At 30.7% G+C, this 13,254-nt stretch overlaps 1 protein-coding gene across 1 annotated transcript in view; it reads left to right on the forward strand.

Annotated features, from left to right (window-relative positions):
• LOC130444307 (toll-like receptor 6) overlaps window positions 1-12,617 on the forward strand; it is a 101,883-nt gene extending 89,266 nt beyond the window's left edge. The window contains exon 2 of the mRNA XM_056779383.1: window positions 11,770-12,617. The gene's annotated coding sequence lies outside the window, so the exon portion shown is untranslated. The remainder of the gene's footprint in view (window positions 1-11,769) is intronic.
• Window positions 12,618-13,254: the final 637 nt, after the last annotated feature.

Consider the following 13,254-nt stretch of genomic DNA (forward strand, 5'->3'; position numbering starts at 1 on the left):
ATCTAAGTTCTAAGTTCCTTGGAAACAGCTCAAAAAATACAACATCTTTGGAATCCTACAGACAACATGAATTTTTTTGTATTTTAACTTTTGATGTGGTTTGTGCCGGTTCATAGTGTTTTCTCCATGATCGTTTTCGAACTATGTTACTGTACAGGACCCAATCTTCATCACCGACCAGGATCGATTTCATTTCGTTTGAGGTAAATATCTCAAATGTTGATTCTTTGTGTTGAATCAATTTCTTTCAAGATTCTTAACTAGCCCAATACATGTTTTTCCATTGTAACAACAGTTATATGACGATGCTTTTCAATAATAACTTTAATTTGGTCGTCATCAACTCCAGTAGGCCGACCAGAACGTTGCTCATCTTTGAGGGAAAAATCTCCAGAACGGTACTAATAGCTTTAATAAAAATCACCTCTTTGCTTCCAAAGTTACCTCAATGTGACTAGTATCACGTGACAAACGGTAAAGTACAACTCTGGAATATAAAAATCTAGAAGATGGTTGCTTCTGGTACCATATCAAATATTCAATACCAGCCCTCACTGAAAGTGTCTCATTTCAATAGCATGCAAATTTTCTTCTTCATTTTCTTGTTTCACAAATAAAATCTGGCATCTCGTGATGAATTTCGATCATCAATTTGCTTATTGAAAAAAGGAATGTAACTGTCGTGCCAGGTCTCTTGTAAGCTTGAGTAAGGAACTTCTTTATTAAAATTATAATAACAGGCGACTCAATCTTGTTTATACTATCATTCGATGTGGATTTACATTGAGATTTTTATTCATTAGATATGATTTAGTTAGAAGACCAGCCAGATTTTTCTTATGAAAGTTGTCTTTTGAATTTTTGAATCTATAGAAAGGAACTTAGTTCCAATTGCACATTTTCCTTTGAAAGGTGTAGTTTTGAAAAATTTGTAGGTATATTTGTTATTAGTACTAATTCAAGAAAAGTTTTTAGAATTCATGAAAGTGATAAACACAATGGTTTATATTAAGCTATCGATGATCTGTCAGGGACTGTGTGACTTTTTTTTAAATGATGTGATGTGTTCAATGGAGGTGCTATACTATTAAGGATTGTGATATGTTACTTGGTATTTCCTTCAAAAGCGACTCAATTCAAATTCCCCGAAAAGTTATTGCAGAAAATTCAATATTTGTGGCTGTTTTGTTCTCTGGTTTTAACTCATTACCCTAGTTCATCATATGTGTGATCTTTTTATGATGAATCTATTGATTCGAAATTTCATATATTTTCTCGCTTTTCATGATAGCTCTTGATTTAATGGAAAAAATGGTGGAATAGTATTTCGTAAATTGCTTATTTTAATTTCTATATGAAACAGAATGTTCTATTTTGCATTTTTGTTTTTCTATTTCATTAATTTTCATATAAGTAAACTTTAATATCAAAATTTCATGAAGATTTTTTGTTAAAAATTATTTTCGTGAGCCTGTACTCAAATTTCAATTAAAGAGTCCCTCAATTTGTCATATCTAGGTATAATTGACATAAATAAATGATGCTGACTAAAAACATGAAAAAGTTTGCGAAGAAATAGATACAGAAATGTGGAGGAAAGTTAATCAGCCATTGAATAATGTTGAAATTTATTGTCATGGATAATGAACAATGTGATGTAGTTGAATTTCAAAAAAAATTATTGAAAAATAAATAGACACAGTAATTCCATGAATTAGAGGCGTTTGATGAATACGGTGAAGTCGGGAGCAATTGTATAAGATTGAAAACGCCTTCATTTAATGTTATTTCTATGTCTGTAATTTTTCACACATAACAACAATTTTTCAATTTTATCACGCTGTAAATTAGTCTATATGGGTGTAAATAATAGCTTTATCCAATAGAGGATTCAATTTTATGCCAATTGTACCAAAATTGACTACAAAAATTATATTTTTCAGTGTGGTACACAAAAAAATTTCGGCATGTACTTAAGTCATCCAATTTATGATAAACTAATAATACTTTCCACTGGATTTTTTGAGGTATTATTGGAAAATTTGTTTGTAGATCAACAAAGAACATTTAAAATTCTTGGTTGCGATAACAACAATTTTTTGATAACAGTTATACATTCATAATTTGTTACTTTTTATTATTCAAATCAGTATTCTACCAGAAATATAAAGAGTATTTAGAACAAATAAAATAATGTATATTGATTAAAAATAATTTCGATTTTATTCTGCCTACATTATTCATAGATATTTATTTTATATTACCATATCGCCCAACACCCCTTTTTCTATATTTTTAAAAGGGAACTGGGGTATTTATTCACCTCACCCTTTTTTCTAATAAAGCTAATGCAGCTTTCAAACGAAGTTTTAAAACCTATTTCTCGTGTATATATAAGCAGGAGATGAAAAAGATATTTTTAGAAGGGAATTTTATATTCACCGGAGAAATGTTTGTTATATAATATTTTTTCAAATAATTGGATTGGATGGCCATTTCTGTTCATTAGAAATCTCGCAAATTAACGAAATTAATTGTGGAAAGTAAGAAATAGGTACCATTTTATAGTACCATTGACAGAAACACTTTCTATATTCATTTGAAACGAGCTCAAAAACTTCAAGATACTTCAAAAAGCATAAAAGATCTGGTTTGATCTTTTAGTTTTTTTTATTTCAGATTTTATAAATATACTTTTGGTTATTGACCAACCATGACCAGTAGTCCTTATACGTTTCTCGTTAAATTAAAAAAAGCTCCAACTGAGTGCTATAAATTGCTGCAAGAGGCCTATGGGGACGATTCTCTGTCTCGTGCGCGTGTTTTTGAGTAGTGCAAGCGCTTTAGTGAGTGCCGAGAGAGCACTGAAGATGACCAGCGCCCAGATTGCCCTGTGACTGTTCCAACTCCTGAAACAGTGACCAAAATCAACCAAATTGTGCCGAGGGTTATTGCCGAGGCTGTAACCGCTAATAAAGAAACGGTCAAAAACATTTTACATGAGGAATTACACACAACAAAAGTCTGTGCAAAGTTGGTACTAAAAAATCCTGACCAAAAGGTCTTCCATCATCGGGTCTTCTCCTAAATGCCCTCACCAAAGAAGACTTCCAGCACTGCTTGGATCAATGGAAAAAACGTATGAAAAGGTGTTTAGCGAGGGGAGGAGGGTATATAATTGTTATAATAAAATCCTTTTTGTAACTGGTCTCGTTATTCAATAGCCAGACCTCGTATATACTAATAGAAATGGCAAAAAGGCACCATTACATAATAACAAGATCGATTGTATTTATATATCTGTATATCTATCAACTTGATGCGGCATGAAATATTTAAACTCAGTTTGTACATATTTTATTACCTAGACCGGAAGCAAGTAAACCGCCATTAAAATTACTTCCTCCTAAATGAAAAACCAAAACTAGTTTCGTTTTAAGTGCTTATAAAACTATATGCAGATTCCGCTGCTTAGATTGTAAGATTCAACATTTTGTTACAAACTTTCCTTTGTTCATGAAAATCTTCGTGGAGTTTGAGCAATGGAAACAGTCGTCACTAATTTAGGTTTAACTCTTTCTTTTCCCTAGTTTTTGTTCATTTTAGCATTTTTAATAAAGAAATCGCATTCAAATTATGAGATTATGCAATTCGAGCTGAAAGAAATGCACGGGAAAATATATTTACTATGACAGTGCTTAGTGATGATAGAAAAGAAAATTATAAAATCATAAATAAAAAGGAAACTAAAAATGAAAATAAATAAGAACAAACATTGCTCGAGACTTGTACGAATGTACATCTTCAATCAATTCTTAAAATAACTACAACAAATATGATACCTGCCATCAATGAGCTTCAAAAACAGGAAAAATCAGGTATCTGGATCCTCGAGTTCAACATAATTACCTACCATCTTTTATAACTTTGATATGATTCTTAACAGCCGATCAATGTTAACATATTTCTAATTCTTTTATCATGAAGTCGAACTTGGTCCATGGGAATTTCACCTACGAAATTCGACACCATCTTAACAGATGTCTTTCCAAGCGACATTTGAAATTTCAATACCTTCAACAATGGCTTAAAATCGAAACTATCACCTTGCATCATTGCAATATGATGGTGTTTTTTCCACGTTTCCATATCAGTTCACTTTTTGTGAAGCCTCTTCTCCAGTGTGGATATTATTTCATGAGCTTTCTACTTTTTTTTTGTTTACATAACGATTTATTCATGAATATATACTGACGAATCCGACATGATTCAATAAATCGAGTGCCCTGTATACACACATAACGTGTGTCGAATTTTAAACGAAAGGCAACAATAAACATTCACGGACATAAAATGGAATTGTCTTTCCTTCGGAGCAGTGGGTTCTCCTACCTCACCCTTTATTGAGAAGTTCGTTAGGGTTCGAACAGGCAGAAAACATGATTTAGACCCTTCTAATTCACTTTTACAGTTCCGAGCTTGAAAAATTAATTTGGATGTTTAATGACGTTATCAACCCTCTGCTGATAATATCGTTTTCTTTAATTTGATGACAATAAGTGTGACATTTATAGGCACAAGGTGTATAATATTCTAATATGTTTATTGTAAAAGCAGCTGCAAAAGATAGATTATAAGTAAGTGCAAGTAATTTTATGAGATTTGTTGAATTATTTTCAAATAAATTTCATTTATATCACTATATGGAATTTACAAGGTTGATAGGTTGGTAGGTACAAAAACAATGAGTATTCCTTGGATAATGTACCATTGTTTTTATTTAAAGTACCATCGGTATTTATGAAATGCTTGTGAATATTTTTCTAAGTAGATTTTGTCTTTCAATGCCAGATATCACTGTAAATTACGTGAGAATACAATAGAGATCGTTATTAACTACTTAAAAAAGTTTTTTGTTTATAAATATACTATTTTAGTACTCAATGTTACAGAGATTATTGACTTCATAGTAAGGTCATGTAACTAGTTTAATTAGGTAATAAAAATTGCGTGTACTGCAAACAAATATTAAAAATATTAAACGTACGTAATGAAAAATATTCTGGTGTATTTATTCTATTATAATTTGTCTTTCCAACAAAAATACTTGATATTTTATAAGTCATTTAAAATAGTTATTTATGGTACATGTAAGTGAAATGATGCTTTTACGCACGAGTATCATACAATATTCGATTCACGACTACATTAAAAAATACTTTGCTTTCCTTAATTACATATCTCGCAACCCACGAAAATTTTATAGAAGAGCCAAAAAATGATAAGAAACTGATTCTTTAAGGGACATTATGTAAATCCAATAGTTGAATGGAGAGAGTAATAAATAATTGTTGGAAATTATGAAAATATTTGTGACACAATCTTACAACTCAAATTACACAATCCAACAATGTAACTGATTTTAATTACTCAAATAATATTCCTAGTGAAATTTTGAAAATTGTTTACATTATTAGCGCCTCAGTATCGAGAAAATCGATTTGAACTCTGACTCCTCCAGTGCAGAAGTTTTTGCTCTGGGCATATCTTTAAAATATTGATTTTCGATGTGGTGCTTCCTCTCTAGTTCTGGATGTTTCTCTCTAGCTACTTCCCTCTACAGTTTTCTTGATCTAGTTCTTTTTCTTTTCCCCTCTGGTACCTTCCATGCAACTCGTTTCAAAAGTCTGTTCTCGTCCATTAGCTCTAGTTGGTCTAGACATTGAAATCTTTTTGTCTTTATAACCGCGCTGATTGATGACTCCTTCTTAGTATTTTTCTCTCTCAGATGTACAATATCTGTTTGGTTTTATTTATCATTACCCAAGTAATGTCAGAGTGGGTCTCAAAATTGTCTTAGAAATTCGAACTTTCGTAGAACTGGATATCTCTTTCGATGTTAATATTCCTCTAAATCTGCCTGCACAGCTGTAAATTTTGGCAGACAAATTTAAATATTGTGCTTAGATGAATGGAATCTTCCTAATCTAATTGATACCAACAGGTTGTTTGATTCATTCATTCTTGCGATATGTCAAAAGAAGACGTTTATTATTTGCTTATGAAGGTCTCAAAAACATATTTTTTGGAATCTTGGTTTATGGTTTTATGATTATCGTTTTATAAATCTCTAAAATTTTGTTTAAAACGTTTAAACTTAAATTTGTAGTAGTCTTCAATATTGAACAATGGGTCCATAACGTTGATGATTTCCAGTGACATTGGCTCCGAAAAATATACACCATAAACATTTTCCTTGTAATTTTGTTCTTTTCACTATTACATCAATCCAAAAAATCGCCATATATAAACTCATATGGCGTATATTTTCCTTGAATTTTCCGGAAGCGGGTTTTGAGTTACATTGCACGCAATTTCTGCAATTTCAAATTCTTCCATGCTTACAATTTTAAAATCAGTGTTTTATCTACCAAAATTTTGAAAATATTTTGCAAAATAATTAACAAATAACAGTATAAAGTTATTACAATTGCAAAACTTTTGACAGAACACAAAATCGTTTCTAGTTTACCCCAAATATTTAATTCGAATGGGAATAATTTTCAAAGAGGTCATGCAAAAATGTCAATTCTAAACAAAATAGAGTGGGAGATTATTTCAAATTATATTTTGTATTGTATATAAGTATTGAATTTTTATGTTAAAGAAGGAATCCATTGTTCCAATATACCTCTTTTCAAACTTTACAGTTGCTGAGAGTATTAACAGAGAAACCTAAGAACTTTTTTTTTCATTTAATTTTTATCCCTGTGCGAAACAGAATATTTGATCTGTGTACGCCTTTTAGGGAAAGGCCAAAGGGTTTGGCAGTCGGGTGGGACGCCGTCCACTGGTGTTACTAGATTAAAAGCAACTTGTGCAATCGTTAACCACTGACCATCTGTTTAAACTGGGGATGCTTTATAGAAAGAGATGCAAATAATAGCCTCTGGAAGAAATTAAACGGTTTTTATTGCTTCAAATTTCAAAAGGACGAGTAATTGCAAGTGTTGACCAGATTTTTCAAATTAGAATTTGAAATTTTTCTGGGAAATTAATTCAATTAATTTCTAATGTTCACTTTGTTTATCAAATTTTATGGTTTCATAACCATTTTTTGGACTGTGAAGTAAAAAATGGTCGTCCTGCATTTTAAACATCTCCTTTGGATTCAAAAGGAGATGTCCGATATTAGAGGAGTCCTAGTACTAGATTGATTCCCACTGCTTTCTTACTATTAAACAAATTTGTCTTCTCTTTCCATTTCATGTATTTTCTATGCCGCCAGAGCTGCTTCAATCTTTTATAAAGCATTTGAATTCATCATAGAATTCGAAACTGATTTGAACAAGTTTGAATTGAAGCGTGGGAATTTTCACATATGAAAACCGACATCACTCGCACCATCGGTATGTTTCTAAAAAAATTCGGTCTATTCAATTTGTATTTCATGATATTTACTAATGCCTTTTGAGCCTATAGCATGGAAGTGATTCCCTGCCATTCTATCCTATTTTTTGTTTTCGTTTTCCAGTCCTGAATTCCTCTCTCTTATATCTTTTCTTCTTGTTCCTCCTTGTTTCAAGTCCATCATTTTTTGTTGCTCTAAAATCAGGCATGTGCCCAGCCTCTTTATTCTCTTTATCTTGGTCAGTTCTGCTTCTTTGCTTTTCCAAATAGATTCCACAAAACTTTGAACTTCTCTCAAACTTCTCTTTGCTCTATTCCTCTGTGGTGTTGTCATTACCATGAACTTCTATCACGTACTATCCATTCTAATCCAATATTGAACAGCGTAGTGGATAAATGATTTCCCTGTTTTAGTCCTGTGCTGGTCTGGAAACATTTTGATATCATTTGATTTTCCGTTACCTCTTTTTTCCTTAGTTATAATTCATGATAGAAATATAAATATGGAAAGCCTACCCTGTAGCTTACTTTTGCGGTTGTTGAAGTCAACACTATCCAATTTTATTGGCGGGAAATAGTTTCATAAATCACTCAACTGTCTACTAGTCCTAATACGGAATTCCAAACATTTTCAAAATAAAGTGCTTTCTTTATAACAAAAACCCCACGGAATTTCATCTTTTTCATGATTTATTTCAGGAACACCGAATCAATTTATTCTATATACTTCCAGAAATGTATTTTCTTTCAATATGATTTCTATAAAACGCTAAAACTCTTAATCAAAAGTCAATTCAACAATGTAAACGAGTTAGCAAATTTTCTGTATATATAAATAATATAAATCGTAATAGCAAGGAGTCTGACCAAAAAAGGCTGTTCCCAAAGTACAGATGCTTCCTTACAAAAATTAATTTTTCATACCAAATTAACTCAGTCATTTTCTACCGAGTTTGTTTCATAAATATATAAAAAAAATGTAATTAATCTAAAAGGTAGTTGCCTTATTGCTCAACATTGATAAAATGGAAACTAATTTTGAAATTAGCTCTGTCTTATTAATAATTAGGAAAAGTGATATTCATAATAGCTTTTGTCTGTTCATTATACAAATTTAATATTATGTCGACAAGAAGAGCATTTTTATTGTACTCATAGCAATATAATTTTCTATTTCTATCTTCGCTTCCTATATATTCTTCCGGCTCTGAATGTATTATTGCAAAATTTCCCATTTCTTTTATAAACAAGCAAACTACGAAAACGTTGCTCACGAATATGTTCCTGATTTCCTCTGTTTACAGTAATTAAGTTTGTTAAACGTATATTAGAAATATTAAACGCATATGACGTGTATCGTTCATGATTATTTACAATCCTGAACATTAATACATAAACATAAAGTCAGTCTTATAATAATCGCGTCCATAAAATCAACTTTCACACAAACAAGACAGAAATAGGTTGAATCTTGTTTTCATTTACTGTTAGTAGCACTAATATACAATAAAGTTAAATCCTGAAGAAGTTTTGATAAGGTTTGGTCTAATTCTTTATTGCTGTTTCTTATGTCAATTCACCTTTGAAACAATTAAATTTAACGTAGCTGTCTCCAAATACTTCGTTTACCATTAGAATAAAAACTGTGGAAAAAGAATCTGGCTTAACACGAAAAAACTTATCAAAGGTCGAAACTGTTAAAATAGATTCTTACAGGAAGACAATAACTGCGTGCAGGTGGAAAATCTGAAGAAAAATAGAGAATAAAGATAATTTCTTACATGTGGATCCTCTGACTCTATCTATAGTCCGGTATCGCGAGATTGAGATGCGGTAGATGGACTCTATGTGTTGGCAAGGCTCGCAAACAAATTATAGTTAAGCATACTTCTTCTTTATTCCAGTTGCGTATTCTGTATAAATATAAATTATCAGTCTGCTTCGTTATTGACACCTGCCTAACCTCTAACCAAAGTACTCCGAATGGATCGGAGTTTCCAATGTTGGTTATACAACCGCTTTATGAGATCGCGGAAAACTTGAATTTGAATGGCGAAAATATCTTGGTATGCAGTATATGGATTTTTTTTAATCCTAGATTTTTCATTCCTAGATTATAAGAATTTTTTTTATTAGTATGAAGAAAGGGATTATCATAGGAAAATTCTATTTGAAGTTGAGTATACATATATAAAGATACATTCGGGGTCTATATTTAATTTTATTTTATTTATCGATAATCATCTAAATTATAATTTCTTTCTTCTTCTGATTTTTCGCTGTCTTCTTTTGTTGATTTTTAAGATTTTATTCAGATTTCAACGGTGCAAATGGGCTTATCTACCACCACAATGGTTGCCGTCCACATTTACTTGGATCTTATAAAATATAAGTTTTTTATGTTTGAAATTGAGTGATTGTTTGAAAATTCAGATTTTTCAGTTTCCATTAAAACCTCTCATAAAACTTTTTCGTTAATGAATTTGTCGTTAATTCTGAAACTACCTGTATTATAATATTTGTGAACATACCAATTTATTCCATGAAACGAAAATTATGTGATAATAAAATTTCCCGTACTTTAATCTATTATCGTGATATGATATTTTTGGGCACTACAAACCTAATAATAAATCAAATTGTTAGGATAGTCAAAAATATAGATTTTAGCTTAGAATTTATTGAGCGGCCGTTTTATAATTAATATTTAGAATTATCGCTCTAGTCTCAATCAAAAACATCTACTGATACCCTTCAACAAAATAAAGTAGTGCGACTATGATTTTCAATGTCCGTACAATGGGGAAATATACACAAAGAGTTGAGACATGAGAATATATCAAAAAATGTTTTATATCGAGTCGTAATAGCCAATTTAGATGTGTGAAACCAATTTATGTTTTTTTTTCAGTTAGGCCAAAAACCTCATTGATACATCATGAAGTAAATTATATCAGTGACAATGTGTTTCATAGAAACGGGAGACAACACGCGTGAAATCGATTTCGTTTTCTACTTTAATGCAGAATCTCGTACTTGAGATGGTTTATCTGGTTATTTTGTCATCAATTTTTTCAATAGAAATTTAAAAGAGTATTTACTTTGTTTAACAAAAACATAAACATTCCAGAATGGTAATTTGAACTTCTTCAGCTAAATCACTTGAGATTATAACATTATCGTATCCCTGACAAATAATAATACTGCAACAGCATAAATTGGTAGGTAGGTAGGATTATTCAACTGATTGACTTTACTGAACTTCGACAATTCGTTAGTAGTAATTTTTCAAGATATTTCAGAACGATTTTCTTTTGAATAGGTTATATAAATAGATAAGTATCAAGGTAAAAAAGTCATTTGTTTGTCACGGAACTAGAGAACTAACCAGACGAGTTACATATTATGTTTTTTTTTCGAAATCGAGCAGAATCAACAATATTTAGATTCAAAGCCAGTAGAATAGGTTAAGAGTACCGCGTTTAATTACATAGCTGAATAATACGATTATTTTATAAGAACCGTCATGTAAAACTTATCTCTTTTCATTTATTTACGAAGATTGTCCCAGAAATACCTTCTTGAACAAGTAATCTTCTTCGTCAAGCTCCTTAATATAGCCATTAATTGCTGATATCACATCTTCATTGTTGGAAAATATTTCATCACCGTGTCACTTTTCCAGTTTTTGGGACAGAAAATAATCCAATGGGGCAACTTCTAGCGAATGAGTTAGCAATTCAAACTTGAATTCATTAATTTTGGCCATTGCAATAACGGATGTTTGAGCTGGTGCATTGTTTGGATGAAACAACACTTTCTGCTTGATTTCTTCGCCCAAACATTGCATTAAGTTTGCATAATATTCGTCGTTAATAGTTTTTGATTTTTTAAGAAAGAAAATTGTCCCACGCACACCGCAAAAACTCGACACCATGACCTTATCTGCAGATAGAACGGTCTTTGCATTATTTGGAGCCGGTTCTCCCTTTTCACTTATTGTTTTGATTGTTCTTAAGTTCGAGTTTGATGTGATGGACACTCGATTGAAACAACTTGAAGACGTTGTTTGGCTTGGAACAACATTGTGAGCAAACGCGGCACCCATCTTGCGCACAGTTTTCCCATGTCAAAATTTTCAGTTTTCAAATGCGAACTTATAGTCCCTAGCGTGCTCTAATTAATTTTCAATATTATTTTGTCATAATTTAAATGGAAAGTAGAAATAATCTTTTTTAGTTTCCTGAATTCACATAATTATTTCTTCTAGCCCTCGTATATACAGAATGATGTAGTATCTAATCCCAAGAATTTTTTAATTTGGTTAACAGCATTCTAATAAAAAATTATTTGTTTCAGTTTGCCTCGATGTAACCGAAGAACAACGAGGCGGACTACGAGAAAAGTTGGAGAGAGTAGGTCAACAACTCTTTTCTACTAAGTAGGGGAGATGTTGCTGCTACTGCTGTGATTGTGATATTTTTTGTGAATAATTCTAAATATAGTTCTATTAAAATTCCAAAATAAACGTGTAGTATCATTTATCGTGACATGATTAAATGACTCGACAATTTAATATTGGTCTAATAATAAAAATTTTCTAGAAAAATTTGATTTAATTGAATGTTGATACAAAGATTCAAGAAATAAAAAATCTATTTCTGTTAAATATGGTGCCATAACCTATTTTGGTTTATCATAAGTCATGATTGGAGAGTTATTGAGCAACATTGTAAGGATATCAATCGAAATGATAATACAGCTTTCTTATGGATTTTTTTTTAAATTCTTCTGTAAAAAGCTCCAGAATTTCCCAAATATATTGCATAACATCTTGGAACTTTCTCATGAGATGCTTAAACTTATTTTATATTTTTTTATTTCTATCATAAATCCGATATAATGATTACTGTTATTGTTCAAAAAATTGTTGTCAAATCAACTTTTGAAACTTGATGAAGAATAAACAGATTCTCGAATTATATTTTTAGAAAAAACTATTAGGTACTTGAATATTGGATAACCAGACTTGAAAGTCCAAAGGCTATAATGGACATATATAGAATCAGGATCTGGAGGAGAGGTATCAGCTCCAAAGATAACTGTATAAAAAGGAGAAATACTATTTTGTCTAATCATCATAATATTATAGATATAGAATTATATAAATCAAAAAATATCAAGTATTCAGTATAAAAAAAAACAAATCTACAATCATGACTAAAAATTTCACTGACCGACAAGATAATTTATGGAAAAAATATTTTTTGTCGAGATATTTAGTAATGAATATATTAAAAAATGCGTCTTGAATTATGAACACATGAATTTCAATAAAGAAATATCTTCAGCGACTAAAATGTTTTGTAACATACATAAATGAAGAGAAATTTTAAAACTAATATTGGAAAAGAAAAACAAGAATAAGATAAAAACAGGAAATAGTTTATTTCAAAGTTCAAAAATTATTTTATTTTTATGATAAAATGATAAAAAGATGAGTACCTACTAAAGACTCTATCCTATATATAGAACATCTTAATTGATATTGGTAAGAAAATAAACTTTTTTGCGCTTCATATTATTATATTTAATCAATTGAGTGCTCCACAGTATTCCAAATATTCTAACAGAAAGTTATATAAAAAATCTAGTCACAAAACAGACAAAACATCTAGATAACCAATTCTATTTCTACAATATATAATCTTATGTTGAGCTCCAAAAGGCAAATATGTCCTACAAATAACTTCTATTATCTAGTGAAGTAAGCTTTGGGGTATGAAGTAGTCAACAAGTTTCAGAGATTTATAATTGTATTATAATCATCTTGGTTTATACAAT

This window comes from Diorhabda sublineata, chromosome 5, assembly GCF_026230105.1.
Source record: "Diorhabda sublineata isolate icDioSubl1.1 chromosome 5, icDioSubl1.1, whole genome shotgun sequence".
Taxonomy (NCBI): Eukaryota; Metazoa; Arthropoda; class Insecta; order Coleoptera; family Chrysomelidae; genus Diorhabda; species Diorhabda sublineata.